The sequence below is a fragment of the Macrotis lagotis genome, chromosome 5, assembly GCF_037893015.1.
Source record: "Macrotis lagotis isolate mMagLag1 chromosome 5, bilby.v1.9.chrom.fasta, whole genome shotgun sequence".
NCBI classification, from domain to species: domain Eukaryota; kingdom Metazoa; phylum Chordata; class Mammalia; order Peramelemorphia; family Peramelidae; genus Macrotis; species Macrotis lagotis.
The window spans coordinates 28,344,612-28,367,030 of NC_133662.1; the positions used below are offsets into that span (position 1 = coordinate 28,344,612).

Genomic DNA, 22,419 nt, shown 5'->3' on the forward strand with positions numbered 1-22,419 from the left:
CTACAGTAGAATAGCTCTGTGACCCTTGGCTGTCACTATTTCTGATCTTCAGGCAATAACTTAGGACTTACCAACTAAGTTTCTACAATGGGAATTTCTCACTTGAGAAAATATAACTCCTTCACTATTATTCAATTCAATTGGAATGTGATCTCTTTGTATGTTGGAAATGTTTTTTCTATGAGTTTTAGAATTTACAACTGTGCTAAAAAATTGTAAATGATTAATAAATTCTCACTGATTGGTATGTGGAAAATACTGACTGTATCCTATTGTTATAGTAATTTAACCCATTAACTAGCAAGTGTGCTGTGTCTGCCAGAAGCCTTGGTATATCCTCTCTGGGTAAATTGATGATGCTTTGTTCTACGTAGACCATTACCTTCAATAGACTATGTCCTTTGATTCATTTACTATGTACCTAGACCCTGATTTAGGTTAAGCCTTTCTCTTTTCTTTTTTATGTTTACCTCCTGAGATTACCAGGAAAAAGGAAATAAAAATATTTTGAAAACTATAGATGTATAGAGATGATTAGAGAGAAGCATTAAGGAACGAAAAGGAAGCTGTGGTAAGAAAGCACCAAAAATGGCTTCACTAAGAACATATCATAGCAAACTTGTCCTATTTTGTTTTTTCCTAGATAAAGAAGAATATTATTGTAAAGTAGTAATTTGTATTTGTTATGAATAGGCTAGACAGAAGTGGGTGCAATTAGGTGATTTTAGAATATGCTGAGTGGTCTGTCCCAAAGACTGTTCATTAACCATTATATATCAACTTGTAAGGGAGTCTCTATTAGAATGTCTCAGAAAAATTTTATTGAAAAACTTTAGTAATATGTTTACAAAGTCTGTAGATATCCCAAAGAAGATATCAATGTCACCTCAAATCTAAATTGTCTAGGACATGGATTCAATCTAATAACTGGCTAGAGTATATGATAAAGTCTCAAGTAGATACATATTTCTGGAATATCTGTTGCCATTTTAGTAAGTATATGTAAAGGAGACTTATAGTTTGGTGGATATAGAACTTACCTTAGAGTCAATCATCCAAATCTTCCCTCTGAAGCATTGATTGTGAAAACCTTTAAGTAAATAGCTAACTCTCTGAAATGATAAGTTCCAAGGAAGTTCACTTTCTGCATCAATACAGGAAATTTCTTGCTGAAAGCTCCCAATTACACCAATGAGACAACAGTTAGTCAAAACTTTTTCAAAAATAGTACATAATATTAGTTGAATATCATAAACTTCCATTTGATTGTTGTGGAAGAATTGAATGCCTTTCCTCTTTGTGCTTATATTAATTCATGATTTATTACTTTGCTTTCTTAAAAGTACAATGTTGGAATGCTCCACTTAGTTAATTCTATTTCTAGTAAAGGTTAGAAAAACAAATATAAGACCATTATTTTAAAACTTCTTATACTGGAAATAATAATAGTAAAAACGATAACTAGCATGTTATAGAGCATTATAATATTCACAAATTGGTTTACAAATATTATTTCATTTTATCCTCACAATAACAACCCTGTGAGGTAGGTGTTATAATTATACACATTTTACAGATGAGAAAACTGAAATGAAAAGTTATTGACTTACTGAAATCACATAGTTAGAACTCAATGTATTGTACCACCCTCTCTGCCTTTTTGGTCTAGCAATTTTGTTTCACGTTCATCACTGAAGGAAATTATGCTATATCTTTGAAATATTTTAAATCCAAGAGTTAGAGTAAAAAAAAAAATAAAAGACTATTTTATTCCTCTTACAGAATACTGTTATTGGTTGTATAAGAAAGGAACCCCCTAAACTCTATACAAAGGCTATCCTTTTATCCCTAATGTACCACTAAAGTTTAATCTGACCATCACTAAAAAGTTGCTCAGGGCTTATAAAAAATTGATACAAATGAATCCTCAGAAAGAGTTGTGGGATACATCAAATAAAATTACAAATTGGGTGGTCTAATCTGAAAGGTCTGAAATTCACATATATTCCATTTGCATATATATGTAAAAAGTATACTGGTTCTTTAAAACTCACATATGTAATTTATTGTGATAATTATTGGAATGCTTTTCATATCATCACCTCTGATTCTGTTTTTTTCTTCCATGTATATGTTAAAATTTTTATTCCTTTTAAAGGGGGAAAGGCCAGACCTTCTCTAAACTGTATAGTGTTTCTGGATGTTCCAGCATGATTACAAAAAATGTCAGAATCTCAGTGTTGAAAGAGATCTCAATAACCAGTGAAATAGATCTATGCCAGAACAGGAATCCCTTACAAGCATTCTGACAAATGATTATCCAATTTTCACTAGAAATCATCTAGCATATCTACCAATGTATCCAATTCCAGTTTGGGAGAATTCTAATTGTTAGGAAATATTTCTATTTATTGACCACCTATCTGCTACTTTGCAACACTTATTATTATCAATTTTGTCCTCAGAAGAAAAGCATTATATGTGCATGTGCCAGATATATCTGGACAGAGATCTCAGGATCTTCTCATTCATATCTATTGCACTTGTAGTTACATGTGTTGTAATCTTGAGTTAGTTTTTAGACCAATCCAACAAATGATATGTAGTTTCTTGAGGTTTCATCTCAGTGCTGATTTTGTTTTCTAATGTTCATGTCTTCAACAAGTAATGTCAGAAATCTTGGCAAGGAAGAAGAGCTTCTTTTCATGGCTCTGAAGCGGCAAGTTCATCAAAAAGTTCTGAAGTTCTGATATCTGGACAGAGAAAATGATTTAAACTTCTCCTCTGTAGTACAACTATGTACCAAGAGTTGATTAATTAATAGGGGTTCTTCACCATTTCTGGAAGCTTTCTGGAAGCATTTTGGTGGCACTGTCACAAGAGAACCAGCTGAAGTTCCTCCCCTTCCCCATCTTTGCTTTTAATTATACTATCTTCCTCAGGTTGCAAATCTATGCATAATAATAAAAATAGGAGAAAGAGTATTGTGAAAAAAGCACTGCTTGATACAGAAGATATGAGTAAGATACTCAGCTCCTTTGTCTGAGAAGCTGATTTGCTTTGCTCAACACTATTGCTTTGTTTATTCAGAAGGGATACAGTGGAAAATGTAAGTGGTTAAAACAAAATATACCAACCAAATTTATTTTAAAATGACCCTGCCTACTAAAATATATCCATTTCTAATATTTAGTATTCAGGTGACATAACTTGTTAAATTATTTAATCTCTCTGAACCTTAATTTTCTCATCTACAACTAACTTGGAAATAAAAACATGTATATTGCCTATTTTATAGGATTACTCTGAGAAAAGTGATTGGAAACTTGTAAAGCAGTATCAAAACATGGGATACCTATAGGCAAACTGTGATGGAAACACTAGATTTGGAGTCAGTATACATAGGTTCAAATTTCAACTCTGATGCTTACTAGTTGTGACAAAGTCATGACAAAGTCAATCAGTTCCTCATCTGTCAAATGTTATAGTAGCATCTGTTCTGAATATTTTACAGAGCAATTTTGAGATTCAAAGAAGACAATATATGTGAAATGCTTTATGAATCATAAAATTTTATATAAATTTTGCTCATGATAATGTTAATGCATTGATGGATCATGATTGATTTGGTAAATGCTGCTTTCATAACTAATCTATCCTTAAGGGAAGAATGTGCTGATATAGTTAGTTACATGGTATTATATGATACTATGTCACCCTGGCCAAGTCATTTAATGCCTCAGTATGCTTCACATCTCTCTAAGACCGAATTGAATCCCAGTTCCTTCTGGTTCTTCCCTGATCTCAGAAAATGTTCAACCTCATTGGCCAAAGAGGTTTCATTACTTAGCAGGTTCCTACATACATGAATGTGCCAATAAGGATAACTATACATAGTATAATGTGATAAGGGAATATCTAGATTAGATGCATCATGCCCATTCATTGTTTTCTACAAGAGCATTTTATGTTTCTTAATGGAATCTATTCATGAGATATTCTTATTATATTGGTTTAATTCATCTTATTTGGGATTAATATCTAGCTAAAGTACAAGTGATGAATTAATTAGCATTTATTAAGTGCCTATTTTCCAGACACATGATAAACTAAAAAAATGGAATTTTTCTTGTAATAAATATTACATTCTATCAGAGGAGACAACATATACACATTAAAGTAAATATAAAATACAGAAAAGGCAACTTTGCTGGGGGGGGGCACACTAGTATCTGGCAGAGGCCAGATGAGAATATCAGGGATTCTTCACCTAAAGTCCATTAACTTGTTTTTATAAATATACATATATATATATATATAATATATATTAACAATTTTATTTCAATATAGTTCCTTTGTTTTTTTTACACACTTACTCTGCTATTTGGGAGGAGGTGTCCATAAACTTCACCAAACTGAAAAAAAGAGTCTATGACACAAACAAGTTCAATAACCATACCTTATATGGAATATCATAGTATACTTTCTGCAAAATTTTTATTTCTCTGCTACAAGCAGCAAGTAGTTTATTTTCAAAGTCAATGATTATTTTTATATTTCATGGAGCCTGAATTTGCTACTACTTTGGAAAGATTTTAAAGGTGTAAAGTTTCACATGGGAATATTGATATGACTCTTTTTGTAATGAAATGCCCTCTGGGGTGTGACACTCCAATGTGATGACTTCTATTACACATCAGCTGTCCTACAAAGGCTGCTGTTGTATGTCACTGAGAAATATCAAGCTTTCAGTAATGCTCTGAATTTTTCCAAGATGCAGACATACGTCATTTATTTCCATCTTACCCAAAGTTTAAAATTTTATTAATTTTAATTTTTGCTCAAGTTAATTGAATTCTAATTTAATTTGAGAGTAAATATAAAAGAGGCATAAAATAACTAGAATTTTTCTCAATGTCCCTTCTACAATAGACATTTAACATATGCCTAAAAACAAATCTAAACAAATTAAACATGTGTTAAATTAGGTTGATTTTTAATTGAAATTGAATAAAATATGCTCCCACAAAGAACGTTGTCATAGCCACCAGTTGCATGAGCATGGATGCTAATTCTCACAGACCACATTCAAAGTTATATTACTCAGTTATTGGTAATTGTTTTTAATTAGGTTATACCCATTTTAAAGCATCTAGCAATTGTCTTGAGAAAATGATGAAACTATTTCATATTGTTATTAAAGAATTTAAAACTTTCATTTATTGACTAAACCAAGAAATTGATGGCAAAGGAATGATTCCTATCTTAAAGAAGGAAGTTCCTATATTGAAGGAAACAAATGATTCAAAAATACATAGATATGGGGGAAATTGTAAAACTTAAAATAAATAAAATGTTTCTTAAAAAGATAGATATGAACAATAAAATATTAACATTTTAGAGAGATACTCATACTTATCACAATTGAAAATAGTTGAACTCTCAATGGGAAAAAAAGAAACATATTCCTTGTTTACTGGAAATAGTTTTAGTACTCCAAATGTAAGTGATTCTAGAAATCAGATTACTTCTTCATTAATAGATGAGAAAACTGAAGATGATAGAAAGTTATCACATGAGTAATGGTTGACAGATATGGAATTGCAACCTAAATTCAATAGCAGTACTCTTCCCAATACACCATGCTACCTAGATATGAGATGCTAGTCTATGTCTAATGATGTCAAAATATCTAAATGAAAAATGAAGTTAGTGATATTAGCATCATATTAACCAACAGCCTATATGATTAACCAAATCTCTTATTTTCAGTCTTAAAGATCTTCCTTCTCAGATTTTCCCAGGGAAATTTTCCTTTATTCCACCTTATATCATTCTTGTTTATGTTCATATCATATTATTTAAGTAAATTATAAACTCCTTGAGTCAGGACTTAGCCCAACAATCACTTAATAAATGTTTCTGGAATGTAATTATGAAAAATCAAGTAGATGCAAGGTCCAATCATATTTTAGATTGATAGGCAGTGGATGAGCTGCTTCCCGTAATGACAGCTTAAACTATATGAATCTATAATTAACATTAATGATACTAGCTGAGATATCTAGTTGAGAAATAATCCTTTCTACTGGGAAAGGTTAATGCTAGTAGATCAGTAAAATGCTTGGATTCTAATTTGGAGAAAGATTAAAGATGATCAAAAGTCCATACCATATCTGACATTAATATGGCAAGGTTCTGGGAGCAGAATGCCATTTAAGACTGTTTAAGGAGACTCCAACTCCTCAGAAAAAAATGGAGATTAAAGTTTCCAAACTAATAGACATTGAAATTTGAACTATGAGTGACTGCTGTACTTCTAATCCAAGGGAGACCTAGTTTCCAAGATGAAGATAACAACAGCAAAAGAAAGGCAGTTTTGGTGTAGTAGATTGCCCACATCAGCTTGACCTGTGTTCAAGTACCGATTTTTTCAAATACTGGTAATATGTTCATGAGTAAGATACTTAACCTCCCAATGTCCCCGTGTAACTCTCTAAAACTTTTAAGTTGTAGATAAACTGCCAATCTGTATTGGTAGAATATTTATTGATTAATATAGGTAGCAATGTTTGGAGGCAGAATTTGAACCTAAATCTTCCTTTATTCAGGCCCATTAGTTTATCCACTATAGCATGTTGCCTCTCAAATAATTTGAGGAAAAAATATAGAATGGTCTTCTTAGAGAAGCTTCATTGGAGAGCAAAAGAATAAAAACAAAAACAAAACAAACGATAAAATATAGACTGAAGATTTACACACACACACACACATACATATATATATAAATGACTTTTAATGTTTTCAAGTATTATATATTTTTCAACATTAAAAAAAATAAGAAAAGCACCCTCATAGATATTGGTAGTCTCACTACAATATCCATGGAAAAAGAAAACATAATCATAAATTAACTACTATAAATTCAAAAATGATTTAAAATTATGTTCCCTTACAACATTTAAATTTGAAAAATATCAAAATAAATGTTTGATATATATTTATGCATATGAATATTTATACATGTATGCATAAATATATTATAAATATATACACATATGAAGAATATACACATATATGCATATCTGTATCTATCTATCTAGATATAGTCAATGCTATAGAACCTGTTTTTCCTGAGTCATTTAATGAAATTACTTTTGCTCATATGAATCTGGGAAATCCTTGCAATAAGCCTATATCCTCCCTGGTGTCCATAGCATAAAGATTAGGAACCACTGTATTAAAATCCATACAACTCATCCTTTATAATGAAAAACTGGATGCTCCCCAGTGCTTTCCCTACTTCCACATTCAATTTCTCTAAGGAAGGTTTATCTTATTACTTTCCTATTAAACTTTCATCATTGATTAGTATAAAGCTCTCTCCATCAAACAAAAAATCAATGAAAGGCAATCTCATTGTTCAATCTAATCTCTTCTTCATAAACCCCTAGATTTCTTTCTTTTTTATGATATGGTTTTCATTTAATATTTGCAAAATCTCTTGCTTCCTAATCTTTTAATTTTTTTAAGGTGTGCTTGATTATGGGACAAAGATGACCCTGAGTTTTCAGCAGCTACACAAATATTACAAAAGTATTGCAGGTCCTACTAAGCTTGAGAAGATTCTGATGTGGAACCAATAACAATATATGGAATTTATATATGGAAAATATTGATTGTATTTCAAATATAATCACACAAGGATTTTTCCCTCATTTTAAATTGTATATTTACATTTTGTATATTAGTATATGTTTTTCCCCCAATAGATGAAAGCTCCTAGAACGGTTTTTAAAATTTATAACTTGTTTCTCTATGGTCTGACACATAGAAGGAACTTAATAAATTTAATCTATTATTTGACAAAAGTAAAAAAAATAATCATAATTATAACTAAAAGATTGACATCAGATGATAAATATCTTTTGTTACAGAAACTCAGAGACATTCTGCAGAAGTACAAGGGATTGCAATATGTGGAGGATGACATATACTGATATAATCATAGATGATCTGAAGTGATTAGGAAAATTTTTTATAAATACTTTTTTTTGGTTTTAACTAAAGATCTAATATAACCTCAAAATATAGCCCTATAACATTGAACTAAGGGATATGTAAAACCAAATGTACAGATAATATACTATTCCTTAAGTTTGAAGAGCAAGGAGGGAGTTTAGATTTCACATATTTTCATTTCCTTTTGAAGATTATTGACAAAGACCTATATATTAGATTATACTAACAATATCTCACTCTTTTGAATTCATGCCTTCTTCAAAGAATATTATTTAGGTATCTTTCAAAGATTTGTCTTCATCATATATGGAATAAAGAAATTTTTTAAAAATCAGAGTAACTGGGGTGGCTAGGTGGTGCAGTGGATAGAGCACTGACCCTGGAGTAAGGAGTACCTGAGTTCAAATCTAGCCTCAGACACTTAATAATTACCCAACTGTATGGCCTTGGGTAAGTCCCTTAACCCCATTGCCTTGCAAAAAAACCCTTAAAAAATCAGAATAACTTTCTCCAATATGAAACTCCTATAAAGTGAGAGGTGAAGAGAAATAAATGTAGATTTCACATGAGTTAGCATCCATAGGATTTCTGTCTGTATGTGCGTAGAAAGTTAAAGAATTTCTCACTCCAACTTTTATTGACTTAAATAAAATGCCAAGAAACCATCTGTTTTAGGGTTAAAAGATTTAAAGCAATCACTTAATGTAATCACATTCTTTCCTTTTCATGAATGTTCTCTTCTGCATTCCCAGCATCTGGTCCCCAAGTCTATATTTGAATATTTCTATTTACGAGGTTAGAATCTCTAAAACCTTAGAAAGGAAGTGTAATTTAGAAATGAGTTTAATAACTGCTTGAATGAGGTCATTATGTTTTCAATCACATGTTAGAAGCTCTCTTTCTGAATTTAATGGTTGTAAGTGTGGAGTTGATTGATTATTTTCATCAAGTCATCCCATCTCACTTTAAATCATAAAATATTCAATCAATCATAGGCTTTAGGCTCACTGTGAAAATTTCTTGAGAACTGGAGTGATATTACATGGAAGACTTATTAGACTAGCACTGAGAACAGAGTGGTCCTAGAGTCAGGAAGATGAGTTCAAATTCAACCTCAGATATTAATTATAATACCTTGGACAAGTTTAATTGTTAAATGGGGATAATATTAGCACCTACCTCATAGTAAATAAGGATAGAAGGAGAGAATATTTTAAAACACTCAACACTGTGTCTGACATTTAATAGGCACTATATAAATATTACTATTGTGATAGTAGGAGCAGTAGCAGTAGTAGGAGCAGTAGTCATTGTTGTTGGATGTTGTTATTATGCTTATGAGTTGTTAGGATAGCTAAGTGGCATAGTGGATAGAGTACTGACCCTGGAAGTCAGGAGAACCTGGGTTCAAATCCAACCTTAGCTTCAAGTCCAATCCACTTAGCTGTAAGATCTTGGAAAAGTCACTTAACTGCATTGCCTTACAAACAAACAAACAAACAAACAAAGAATTATCTTGTGATAGGTCTAGGCCATGCCTAAGGGTAATCTTTAATTTATCAATTTATCAATTTATCAGGACAGAACTAGAGTCATTCCAAAAACCAAAGACATGCCTGGGAAAGAATGAAAGTCACAGGCTTTAATTTTGGGTCTCCTACCCCAGCTTCTTTGATCAGGGAGGATGTTCAGAGTTTTATAGTATCCAGACAATGCTGGCATTCCAATCTTTCAAATGGTTTTCTAGGCACACCCAAGAGCATCTGAAGAAAGTGCCTGCACTGGGAATCAAGGACAGAGTGAATGGAGAAACTATGTAAAACCTAGGAGGCACTTCTGGAGTACCTCAGAAATGGAGGGGAAACGAACTTATAGCAACCAAGAATTATGAGCAATTTCTTTGCCATTTAAGATCTCTAAGCTCAAGTTCACTTTCCTTTCGATTCTGTATCTACTAATAGGAGAATGTATCACAGATTTGGGGTAGGGAATAACTTGTACTAAATAGTCTTATTGTGCCACTTAGTAAATACCCCTTTCTAAAAACAACTTTAGATTGGCTACTGAAATTATTCTCAATTAATATCAACAGGAACATATCAGTATGATAATTAGATGATGATGATATTAGAGAATTATGGTTCTGAGCCCTGAAGGTTAGTTAAATTATAGAACTCTGATAGGGAAATTATCCTTCCTTGGGGAATAAGACTCATATGGGACTGTGGGGATTAGAATAAAGTTTCTCAGAATTTATGAGGACCATGTTCTAATCTACTCTACTTCTTTCAAGCAGTATATGTTTTTTATATTAATAAAATTTTCCAATTTATTATACATGAATTTTTATAGGTTGTCTTCAAAATATAGTCTATTTTAACTGCTAGAAGGTAGTGTTAATAAATTGCATGATATTGTAATGTAATGAAAACCATTCACCTTCAGAGTTCTAACACCAACCTAGGATAATGACCCTCAGCAAGCTGGCTACCTCTGATCATTTGTTTTGCCCTTGTGTTGGTGGCAGTATTTTCTTCATTAGATCATAATGCCAAAGGACTAACAAACCTATATTTATAGAAGGTATGTATCTTTCATCTCAGCCCTCTATCATATAGCTTTTTTGTTTGCCTTTATATATTGTTGACATACTGAACTAATAGTTTGCTCAGGCTGCTTGAGGAAGTTAGAAACATTTATGTTCTCAGTCCTTTCACTCAATGAGTTTCTATTACTTGAATGATTGGCCCTTCAGCCAGTGGAAGGGAGTAAAGGAATTCAGCATTCTTCATTTAGACTCTTTCTCAAAGTAACTATTGTCAGTTTCCCCTGACAATCTAGATGGGAGGTTCATCCCCTTCTTTCTTGGATTCCTTTGCCTCTCATCTTGGCCCTACTCTATCTGTGTTTCCTGCTTGTCCTAGCATTTGGCTCTTGCCCAAAGAATGCTGAGCCTTTCTATTAATGTTTTATCACAGTTAAATGACTGCAGGACAAGATGTTTGCTGGCGCTCAGACAAGTTTGATTTTGATCTCCTCTCTTTATCTCACCTCTGCTTCACCTTTCCATAGTTTCTGTCTTCCCAGCAATCTCAAATGATACCAATACTTCTCTCCTCCCTATCCAGGTAAACTCCTCAGCTTGGCGGGGAAACAGAGACAATGCTTCAATTGATCATTTTTCAGTTGTGCCAGCCTGATACCAAAAAAGTAGATGAAAAAAAAATCTATACTGAAGCTTATCAACTTCAGAACATTATGGTAGAGGGAAAATAGCATTGGCTTTGGAACTATTACTTTTAAGTTCAAATTTCTTTTCTGTTATGTACTCCTTGTGTGATTTTGAATAGCTTAATCTTTTTTTAAGCCTAATTTTCTCATCTGTAAAGTGATTTAAGATAGGTCACCTTCTAGAGTTTTTATCCTTCATATGTTATTCTGGGGCAGTGAGGTGGTGCAGTGGACTTGAGACCTGAAGTCAGAAAGTCTTTTTCCTGAGTTCAATTCTGGCTTCAGATCCTTAGTAACTGTGTAACCCCAAGCAAGTCACTTAACCCTGTTTGCCTCAGTTTTCTCATTGGTAAAATGAGCTGGAGAAGGAAATGATGAACTATTCTATTATCTTTGCCAAGAAAATTCCATATTGGTTAACAGTGAGTTGGACATGATTAAATATCCCTAAATAATAAATGCATTATTCATCTCAAATCGAATATTATCTCTTCTAGTCTATACTAGAGTTATTAGAATTATCTCCTGCTCCAATGTTAATTCTTTGAGGATAAGTGCAACAAGGATTCAGTGTCAAAGCAATGGGTGAAATAGCAGATTTGGAGCAATAGGATACAGGATCAAAGGTCAACTTTGCCATTTACTGTCACTGTGGTTTGGGGCAAACTACTTTATCTATAGGTCTTATATTTGTTATCTGTAAAATGAAAGGGTTGTGCTAGATGACATCTAAGGATACATCCAGTGATCCAGTGACTCATTAACTTTTGCTTTTATATCTTCAATGCCTTGTAGGTAACACATATTTAATAAATACTTAAGGTATTCAAACAAATTGAATGATAATAAACATTAAAATACAACTCATTTAAAATAAGCAGGCTTTGAGAGAAAATGTTTCATAATTCATAGGATCAAGAGATAGGAAGCATTTGAACCTCAATTATTTCTAATACTCTCATTTTATACATGAGAGAATGAAATGTCATAATGGAACAGGGTTATAATTGAGCTTCAAAGTTAGAACTTCTGAGTACAAATCCATCATTCTCTCCCACTAAAATAAATTATGATAACTATAAAAGATTCAGAATTATGTTTTACAAAGTGATTTTTCATGAACCTGCCTTTTGTTGAATGGACTTAATCAGTGATACCAATCCAGACTTTCTCTTTGGAAATCATATACTTGGAAAAGATCTTCCAGATCATCCTGTCCAAACAATTCATTTTACAGATAAAAAAAATGAGGTTCAAAGTCAGAAAATGATTTGTCCAAGTTCAAAGATAATTAGTAGTAGACCTAGGATTAGAACCCCGGTTAGAGGACTTCTAGGTCAATGCTCTTTGTACCATGTCATATTGCCTCTTTGATATGTTAAAGAATAGGAAATGCCAATTAGTAAGCAGAAGAGTACAGTAGGTTTTTCACCAGGAACTCTTTGAGGAAATGAATCAAAGCTATTAAACAAATGTGAAAACAGAATTCTGACTGACCTAAAATAAATGCAAGGGGACTGGTGTTTTCCTTTGCTTTGGAAGAAAGAGTTAGTTATAAAGAAATAAGTATAAACATTCCTCAAAACAACAATTACTGCAGGCAGGTGGTAACCAAGCAGATAGCATGAATAGCTTCAAAAGTCTGTGAGAAATGACAGACATTCTAAGGCAGATAAAGTATTTGAAAATGTTAGGAGAAGTAATATAAAAGTTATAATTTAAGAGAGCTAGGGTTATTATTGAATAGGAATTGTTGAAGGGACAGTAGCAGAACTATCATGCTTTCATGGAAGATCAAATGATGAAATTTAAATCTGAATGCTTAAAAAGTTCAAAATCTCCATCAGTTTTGGTGTTTTCTCCATTCTTGTTGAAAATGAATCTTCATTCAAGGAAATTATAGATCTAGAGTTAGAAGACTCCTAAGAGACCATCTGGTACAATTTCCACCCCTCAATTTAACTGATAAGGAAACTGATACTCAGAAAATTAAATATATTACACTATGTCATGAAGATAGTAAATATCAGACCTCAGGGGTATACTCAAGTGCTCTGATTAGAGAACTCATAGGTCTTTCCTGTGTTGTCATATTTCATCTGCATGAGTTTCTATAGCAATACAACCCCCAAATGAAAAATAACCTCATGACCAAATGTTTGGCCATGGAATTCTCTCCACTTTACTAAGCATGGATAATTTGGAGATCAGTCTATTGCTGAATCACCTTTTCAGTTTAGTAGAATCAGTCAGTGACTGCACTCTGATAATTCATTCTTTAATAATCAAAATGGAAGATGGTGGTGCAAAGCTAGGAAGCTCCCTGAGCTTTTCCCTAACCAACTTTATAAACATATTTTTAAAAAAAATATTTATTTAAGGCAATGGGGTTAAGTGACTTGCACAAGGTCACACAGCTTGGCAATTAGTAAATATATGAGGTAGGATTTGAACTCAGATCCTCCTGACTCCAGGACTGGTGCTCTATTCACTGTGCTACCCAGCTGCTCCCATCTTTAACCAACTTTAAATGAAGCCACTAAACAGACCCTAAAGCCACAGAACCCACAAAAACCACAAGTTATCAATCCAAGATAACTTTAAAGAATTTCATGAAAGATATTTTTCATGTGGATAAAAAAGGAAATATAGTTCAGTATAGGTGGGAGAACTGGAACGTCATGGGAGACTTTTAGTCACAGCACTGGCTCAGTCAGCAAGCCAACAGTGCAGCAAGTCAGCTCAGAAGATAAAGTTCAAGCCCCAGGAATGCTGGAGCAACAGACATGACTGTATTGGGCTACCCTAATGTAGGGAGCAAACCACTAGCAACTGAAATATAGGCAATGCCCTAGGTAAGTGTTAAAAACCAGGGACCAGATCCCTGCCCCCAACACGAAAAGCTTGGGAAATAGCCCCTGTGCCTTAGGAGCAGAATTCAAGTATCAAAATGAAGAACAAAGCAAAAAAAATGTTCTAAGCATAAAAAAAAACTACTATTATGATAGGGATAATAAAAATGCCAGCTCAGAAGAGGAAAGCAGTGACAAAATGGCCACATGTGAAGCCTCAAAGGGGTTTATAAATTAGTCTCAAATCCAAAAAGACCTCTTAGAAAAGCTCAAAAATGATTTTAAAAACTGAAAAGAGAGAAAGTAGTAAAATTGTAAAAAGAAATGAGGTGCACAAAGGAGATTTATGAAAAATTGACTGAAGAAAACGATATCTTTAAAAGTAAAATTGGCTAAATGGAAAAAGAAATCAATTCTTTTAAAGGTAAAAATGACCAGCAAAAGGAACCACAAAAACAAACTGAAGAAGGTAAAACCCTAAAAATTAGAATTGGACAAAAGGAAACCAATGACTCTGATTCAGCAAAACTCTCTGAAACAGAACCAAGGCTGAAAAAGAAGAAGAAAATGCTAAGTAAGTCTTGGGAAAAATGACCAACCAGAAGAATATATCCAAGAGAGAGAATTTTTGAATTATTGCTCTATCTGAAAGTGACAATCTGAAAAAAAGAGCTTGGATAATATCTTGCAGGAAATAACCATGGACAACTGCCCTAATATCCCAGAACAAGAAGATAAAATAGTCTTTGAAAGAATCCATCAATCAACCTCAGAAAGAGATCCCAAAATAAAAACTCCAAGGAATGTTATAGTTAAATTATTGCAAGTTGCCAGAAAGAAGTAATTTAAACACCAGGAAGTCTCAATCAGGATTATGCAAGATTTATTAGTTTCAATAAATCAAAGATCAGAAAGTCTGGAATATTATATTTTGGAGGATAAAGGAGTTTAGATAGCAAGCAAAAATCAACTACCCTGCAAAAGTTAGCATATACTTTCAGTAGTAAAGATAGATTTTTAATGAAATAGGGGACTTTCAAACTCAGCTGAACATTTGATGTTCAAATACAAGACTCAAGAAGATATGTTAAAATATAAACACAAAGATGAAAAATTGTTAGTGAATAGGAATATAATATCTACATATCCCTACATGGTAAGACAAGGCTTGTAACTCTTGAGAATTGTATTTCTCTTAAAACAGTTGAAAGGAGCATACTTAGAGGATATGTGTAGAAACTGACTGTGATGTTATCAAGCTTTTAACTCTTGAGGGTTGCATTTCTTTTGGAATAGTTAAAGGGAAGGTACTTGGAAAGAAGGTGTGGACATAAATTGATTATAACTTGATAAAGCTTATTGTTCTTGGGCATTGTATTTCAAATGGTAGTTAAGGGCAGGATGCTTGTACTTCTATTGAGACCAATAAAAGGAGTATATTATGATAGAAGGCATGGGTACAAGATGGTTATAAAACAAATAAGATATGATAAAAGTGGATTATATTTATAAGGAGGCATTAGAGGATATATAACACCACCTAGTATACTGAAGGTAAAGAAGAGAGACTTGAGTCCTGAGTAAATATTACTTTCAAAAAATTTGGCTCAAAGATGGATAATATGCACTCCCAATTAGATTGAGAAATTTATCCTACCATTTAAGGAAGTCTGGTGGAAGGGGAAGGAAAGGGAAAGGTGAGTGATAAGGGGGAAGAGGAAAGTAAAAGTAAAGATAAGAGTTAAAGTCAAAGCAAATGAAAAAAAGAAAGGTGAATGGGAGAAGAAAACAGCAGAGGATTGGATATCAGAATTGTTTGAAAACCATAGAAATATATTTGAAGCAGAAACATACACACAGGGTAATAGCAAAAGACTAGAGCAGAATGTGCTATACTTCAATTGAAGTAAAAAACAACATCAACAAAATAAAAAACAGGGTAGTGATCTAGATTTCAGACAAAGCAAAAGCAAAAATAGATCTTATTAAAAGAAGTAAGAAAGGGCCAGCTAGGTGGCACAGTGGATAGAGCACCGGCCTTGGAGTCAGGAGTACGTGGGTTCAAGTCCAACCTCAGACACTTAATAATTACCTAGCTGTGTGGCTTTGGGCAAGCCACTTAACCCCATTGCCTTATGGAAAAATAAAAAAAAAAGGAATAAGAAAGGGGAAAAACAAGACTAAGACTATCTAATAGACAAATTTGTGAAATTTTGTTAAATACTCCTTATAAGGTCTATCTTTGGGGGAATGATTGAGCAAGTGATGGTATATGGATATTATGTAGTACTATTGTTCTATAAGAAATCATGAGCACCTGGAATTCAGAAAAGTCTGGAAAGACTTGCATGAATTGATGCTGAGTGAAGCGAGGAGAAACAGAAGGCTGTACATATTAACAGAGGCATAGTGAGAAGATCAACTATGATGGAAGCAACTTTTCTCGGCAGTTCAGTGATCAAGGACAAATTTTGAGACACTTATTAAAGAAAATGACATCCACATCCAGAAAAGAAACTATGGATTCTGAATAGAGAGCAAAGTATTCTGTGTTCACTTTTTAAAGCTTAACTTTTAAGTTACATGGTGGCTAGGTAGGAGCACTGGATAGAGCACCGGCCCTGGAGTCAGGAGAACCTGAGTTCAAATCTGACCTCAGACATTTAATAATTACCTAGCTGGGTGGCGCTGGGCAAGCCACTTAACCCCATTTGCCTTGCAAAAAAACCTAAAAAACTCCAAAAACTTTTAAGTTGCTTCTTTCTATTGCTTGTTTTCCACCTTGGTTCTAATTCTTTTTATACAACATGACTAATATGGAAATATTTTGCACACAATTCTATTTGAACAAACTATATCAAATTGTTTCCTGTCAAGGGGAGGTAGGGGAGGGAGGGTGGTAGAAAATGTGAAACTCAAAAGACTACAAAAAGATGAATGTTGAACACTATCATTCATTGCATGATCGGAAAATAAATTAAAAAAATTAAAACACAAAAGAATCAAGGTGAAACATCAAACCATGGGGAGACATCAGAGATTATTTACTAAAATCTACTTTCTACTGGGAGAATAGATTTTTTAAAAAATTTTGCTTTAAAAATTTTAAATTAAATTGTTTAAAGAAAAATCACCGGGCCCCACCCACCCCTCGGCTCCCGACTCCCGACCCTCGACCACCGACCCAGTCTATGCTGGCTCGTATCGCCAACCTTCCGAGGCTGCTCCACGCTCTCTGGCCTCGCTGGAGTCCTGGAGTGATGGGAGAAGTGGTCTCAAGAATCATCAGGCGCGAGGACGCTCTGCCCGGCCGCCACAAGCCGCTCAAAGTAGCAGGCAAACATCATGTCAGTGGAAGTAGGACTGTTGAACCTTTCCCAGAGGGAACACAGATGGCAATGTTTGGAATGGGGTGTTTCTGGGGAGCAGAGCCGAAATTTTGGAATTTGAATGGAGTGTATTCTACTCAAGTTGGCTATGCTGGTGGCTCCACTTCAAATCCAACTTACAAAGAGGTCTGCTCAGAGAAAACTGGCCATACAGAAACTGTCTGAGTTGTGTACAAGCCAGAACACATCAGTTATGAGGATCTGTTCAAGGTCTTCTGGGAGAATCATGACCCGACACAAGGAATGCGTCAAGGTAATGACTATGGCACCCGGTACCGTTCTGCTATCTTCCCAACCATTCCGGAGCAGACAGAAGCAGCTGTTAGGTCTAAAGAGGCTTACCAGATGGTTCTTACAAAAAGTGGTTATGGTACAATCACAACTTATATCCTCGAGGGTCAAGAATTCTATTATGTTGAAGATTACCATCAACAATACTTAAGCAAGAATCTCAATGGATACTGTGGATTGGGAGGCACAGGAGTTTCCTGTCCCATTGGAATCCAAAAATAATACTCTATGATGGCATGAAGTTTGCATTTGCTATGGTATTGTTATTGGGTAATCGACCAGAGGCATAGCTTTCAAATTCTGACTCTGTAAAGGGTTTCTAAACAAATAAAATGCAATGATACCCCAATATGATATGAATATCTCACTAAATTCTAATGGTATTTGATTTTATGTGATTATTGGAATGACACCTTCTGGTATAGAATACCAATTAAAATGATTAAAACTAAATGTGAGCAGTTTCTAGGGTCTGAGAGAAGATGGGAGGGGGATGAGGAAGAGGGTGATAAGACATTGCTTCTGCTGCAAAAATCTTTACTGCTACCCTGGCCTAGGCAATATGCAAACCTTCTTTTCTGATGCCATCAGATTCAAAATCATTTGTAGCCATCATGATATGTTTACAGAAATATTTCTCTGTACTGAATAAAAATGGATAGTTCCACAAGAAAAAAAAAAAGAAAAATCACCGAAGGTCTTTCAAGTTTTTTTCTCATACTCTGAACCATTATCTATTCCCAATTCCTCTAAAAATTCCTCACTCAAGTTAAGTGAGTAGATATTTTTTGCTTCTAAGATATAGGATGTCCACATCTAGCATTTGATCTTCAAAGTACCGGTACACAAATTAAAAAACTGTTTTTAAGTGACTGAATCCCCTCAATATCAAGGCATACTCCATCATACTCTATATTCCTGCTAATTTGTATAGATTTCTAAAATTCTGGTGCCTGATTCTGGTTTTCATCTGCCTTCTTGATTTGTCTTCTGGATTCTCTTCTGAATATAACTCTTACTATTCTTCTCCTGACTACCACCAACAGAAGACCAAGAGTTTCTCTATAGAGTTTTGTTGTTGTTTACTTGTTTCAGACATGTCTGGTGTCCTTATTTGGATTTTTTATGGCAATGATACTGGAATGGTTTAATATCTCCCTCTCTAACTCATTTTATAAATGAGGAAATTGAGGCAAACAGGGTTAAGTCATTTGACCAGGGTCACACAGCTAGTTAATTTCTGAGGCCATTTTTAAATTATAGTCTTCCTGCTTCCATGTCTGGTGCCCTATCTAGCTATTCCTATATATTGCTAACCTGAGATAAATTAAAAGTGATTACTTAATAATTGTGTGATCTTGGATAGATACTTATTTTCATTGTATCTCAATTTATTCATTTGTAAAAAAAATGAAAGGTTAAATTAGATGATTTCCATAGTTCCTTTCAATTCTAGAATTCAACAAAACCATATGATAAACTGATTCATTATACTAAGTCATACAGTATTTAGTATTTAACTCTGTGCCAGTCACTCTGCTAAGTTCCAAGAATATGAATAAATAAAACTCAAGGAATTCATGTTCTAATGGAAACATAATGCAAATAACATTTGTTCAGCAAGGGATTAAGTGTCTAAGGGCAAATTTGAACTTCTTCCTGACTCTAAGATTGGCATTCTATCTATTGTGGCAAAGAAAAAAACAAAATAACCTAGGTTTTCAAGATGCGCAGGTAGGTGCTGAAAGTGGAGAGAGTCCCGGGCGTGGAGTTAGGCAGACTCATTTTCATGATTTCAAATCTGGGCTTGGAAACTTTTAACTAGTTGTGTGACAGCAGACAATCACTTAATTCTGTTTGTCTCAGTTTCCTCATCTGTAAGATGAGCTGGAGAAAAAATGGTAAACCACTCCAGTATCTTTGCCAAGAAAATCCCTATTGGGCTCACCAATAATTAGTCATGACAGAACAACAATGCAACAACAACAAGATACTATAGGGTAAAGAAAAGATAATTTGAGAGGGGAGGAGCTAATTCCTGGAGGTAAAGACCTCTTGCAGAAGGTAGGATTTGACTTGGGTCTTGAAGAAAGTTTTAAAAAGACTAAGAAGCATAAATGAGAATAACTGGAATAAGGAGTTATTTGTCCCCTATTCTTTGAATATGGGACAGCTGATACAAAGATGGGAGATTGAGTACTTTGAGGAACAACAAGCAAGTCAGTAAGGTTGAATTACAGAGTTCATGTTGGGAATTAAAATGCAAAAAGAATGGAAAGAGAGGAAAGAGCCAGTTTATGAAGAGTTTTAAATGTCAAACTAAGGAGTTTATATTTAATTCTAGAAGTAATAATAAACTGTTGACATTATTATATTATTAAAGAGGAGGCATGACATTGATTGTCCTAACATGTAGGAAACTCATTTTGACAACCAAACTGGGGAGAGATTTGAGTGGGAAGGGACTAGATATATAAATATCACTTGACTCTCATCAACCTAGTGAATTAGGTGTTATAATTTATAGATGAGAAAATTGAAACAAGAGCACTGAAGTGACTTAATCATGGTGAGAAGTAGAATTCAAGCTCACATCCCTGGGTTCAATTCTAGAACTACAGTGGTTAAAGAAAAATGGTGTTGGGAAAGAGAATGAGAATTTTGTGGGGATCAAGACAAGGACTTACATGGGACAGTGTCATATTAAAAAACAAAACTTTTAGGCAATTGTTTCTTTTAATTTCTTTAAATCAATCACTGTCTAATTTTATATTCTTCCCCTTGATAAAATCTAATTCTAAATGAATATTGAAGAAATGACAAACATATATATAGCTAGATATATATAGATATCAATATCGATATAGATATAGATATCAATATTGATACAGATACAGATATAGATATAGATATAAATATAGATATAGATATAATATATTCAGACTGGTTACTCTAATATCATATTTACTAGTTTGTGCTATGTTCCCTCCTTGCAAGTATTATTGGTTATCTATTTGCCTTTGATGAATATGGCAATAAGTACTGTATTTATTTGATTTAAGAAAAAAATTGGATGAACTCAAGCAAAAGTATTGGGTTAGCATTTGAGAAACTTGGATTCCAATCACAATTATGACATCTACTTTACATTCTATATAATCTTACATAAATCATGCATCCTCTTAGGTCTCAGTTCTCTTATTTCAATTTTTTTCTATATCCAAAATGAAAGTGTCAGGATAATTGGTATCTAAGATACTTTGCAGCCACAGTATATTACATGATTCTATGACCAATAAGAACATCAAAATCATTTCATAATTTATATCATAATTTCTAAAATCTCCCAAATGATTCCCTAAACTGAGTGAATAAAGGACAGTAGGCAGTAAGAAAACATTTATTAAACACGTACTGTTTGTCAGGTACTGTACTAAATGCTGGGGAAGAAAAATGTTGACTTTAAAGGTTCACAGTCTAATGTAAAGACTACTACTGAACATGCATGTATGAACAAACAATATCTAGGATAAAACAGAAATAAAAGAAGGATGATTCTAGAATTTAAAGAGGTTGGGACAGGCTTCTTGTCAAAGGCATCTTTTCTATAGTAAAAGGCCATATTACTCCCAAACAATGTAAATGAGGAAACTGAAAATCTAACATCATTGACTTTCTTAGAGGCTTCCAATATGTCTATGGTAAAGGCATGAAAAGTACCATTTTGTTTCACTCAACTTAAAAATGAATATTTTGAAATATGTTTATTTTATTTCCTATAGGAAGCTCTTCATCAGACCATTGCTAGGCATTGAATGTTTATTATCTCTTCATGTAGGCATAATTTCCTTTACTCTAGTTTTTCCACTGCTTACTCCACAATTTTATTTTTTTAAAGTTTTGACTTTTCATCCTTCAGCTAACTTACAAAAAGGGCTCTTGTCCAAGAGGCTTATGAATTAATTATGAAAAAAAGGTTCTGAAATAATATATTACAAACACTTTATACTTGTTCAAGAAATATGGCAACTGCTGTCTTCCTTTTATTATCCAACAGAATTCTTTTAAATATTATATTATAATTCATAGAATTCCATTAGATAATAAAAGACAATTCTCCAATCTCCTCTCATGCAAAGATCATTATCCTTTGGCACCCAATTTTTATTTAATGATCATTTTTTGTTTCTTTTTATTTTAATTATTAAATGATTGTTCAACAATTTTATAATGGAAAAATTGAGGTGTAAAGAATGATAAAGACAATTAATATGACACCAAAACTACTCACTAAAACATTCATTCTATCAGACTGTTTGGCATCGTGTAGACAAAAATATCCGCAACAAAAAAATCAACAAATATTTATTAAGTATCTACCATATGCCAAACACTGTATTAGACAATGGTTTACAACTGTCCCTTCTCCTTGAGGAGTTTTCATGCAATAGAGACAAAATCTGCACATATACCTATTTACTGTACAAAATAAATACAAAATAATTTTTGAAGTGGGCACCTATAATTGTGGGAATCTAGAAGTATATTAATAGAAGATTGCACTTGAGCTGACCTTCAAAGGAAATTAGGGATTCTAAGAATTAAAGATGAGGAGATTTGCAGCACAGTTTGTA

The 22,419-nt window shown here is 33.4% G+C and overlaps 1 protein-coding gene and 1 pseudogene across 3 annotated transcripts in view; one reads left to right on the forward strand and one right to left on the reverse strand.

Annotated features, from left to right (window-relative positions):
- Positions 1 to 22,419, reverse strand: part of PTCHD4 (patched domain containing 4) — a 366,755-nt gene that overhangs the window by 204,415 nt on the left and 139,921 nt on the right. The gene's annotated exons all lie outside the window — the stretch shown is intronic.
- On the forward strand, positions 17,297 to 18,307 carry LOC141523727 (mitochondrial peptide methionine sulfoxide reductase pseudogene; annotated as a pseudogene).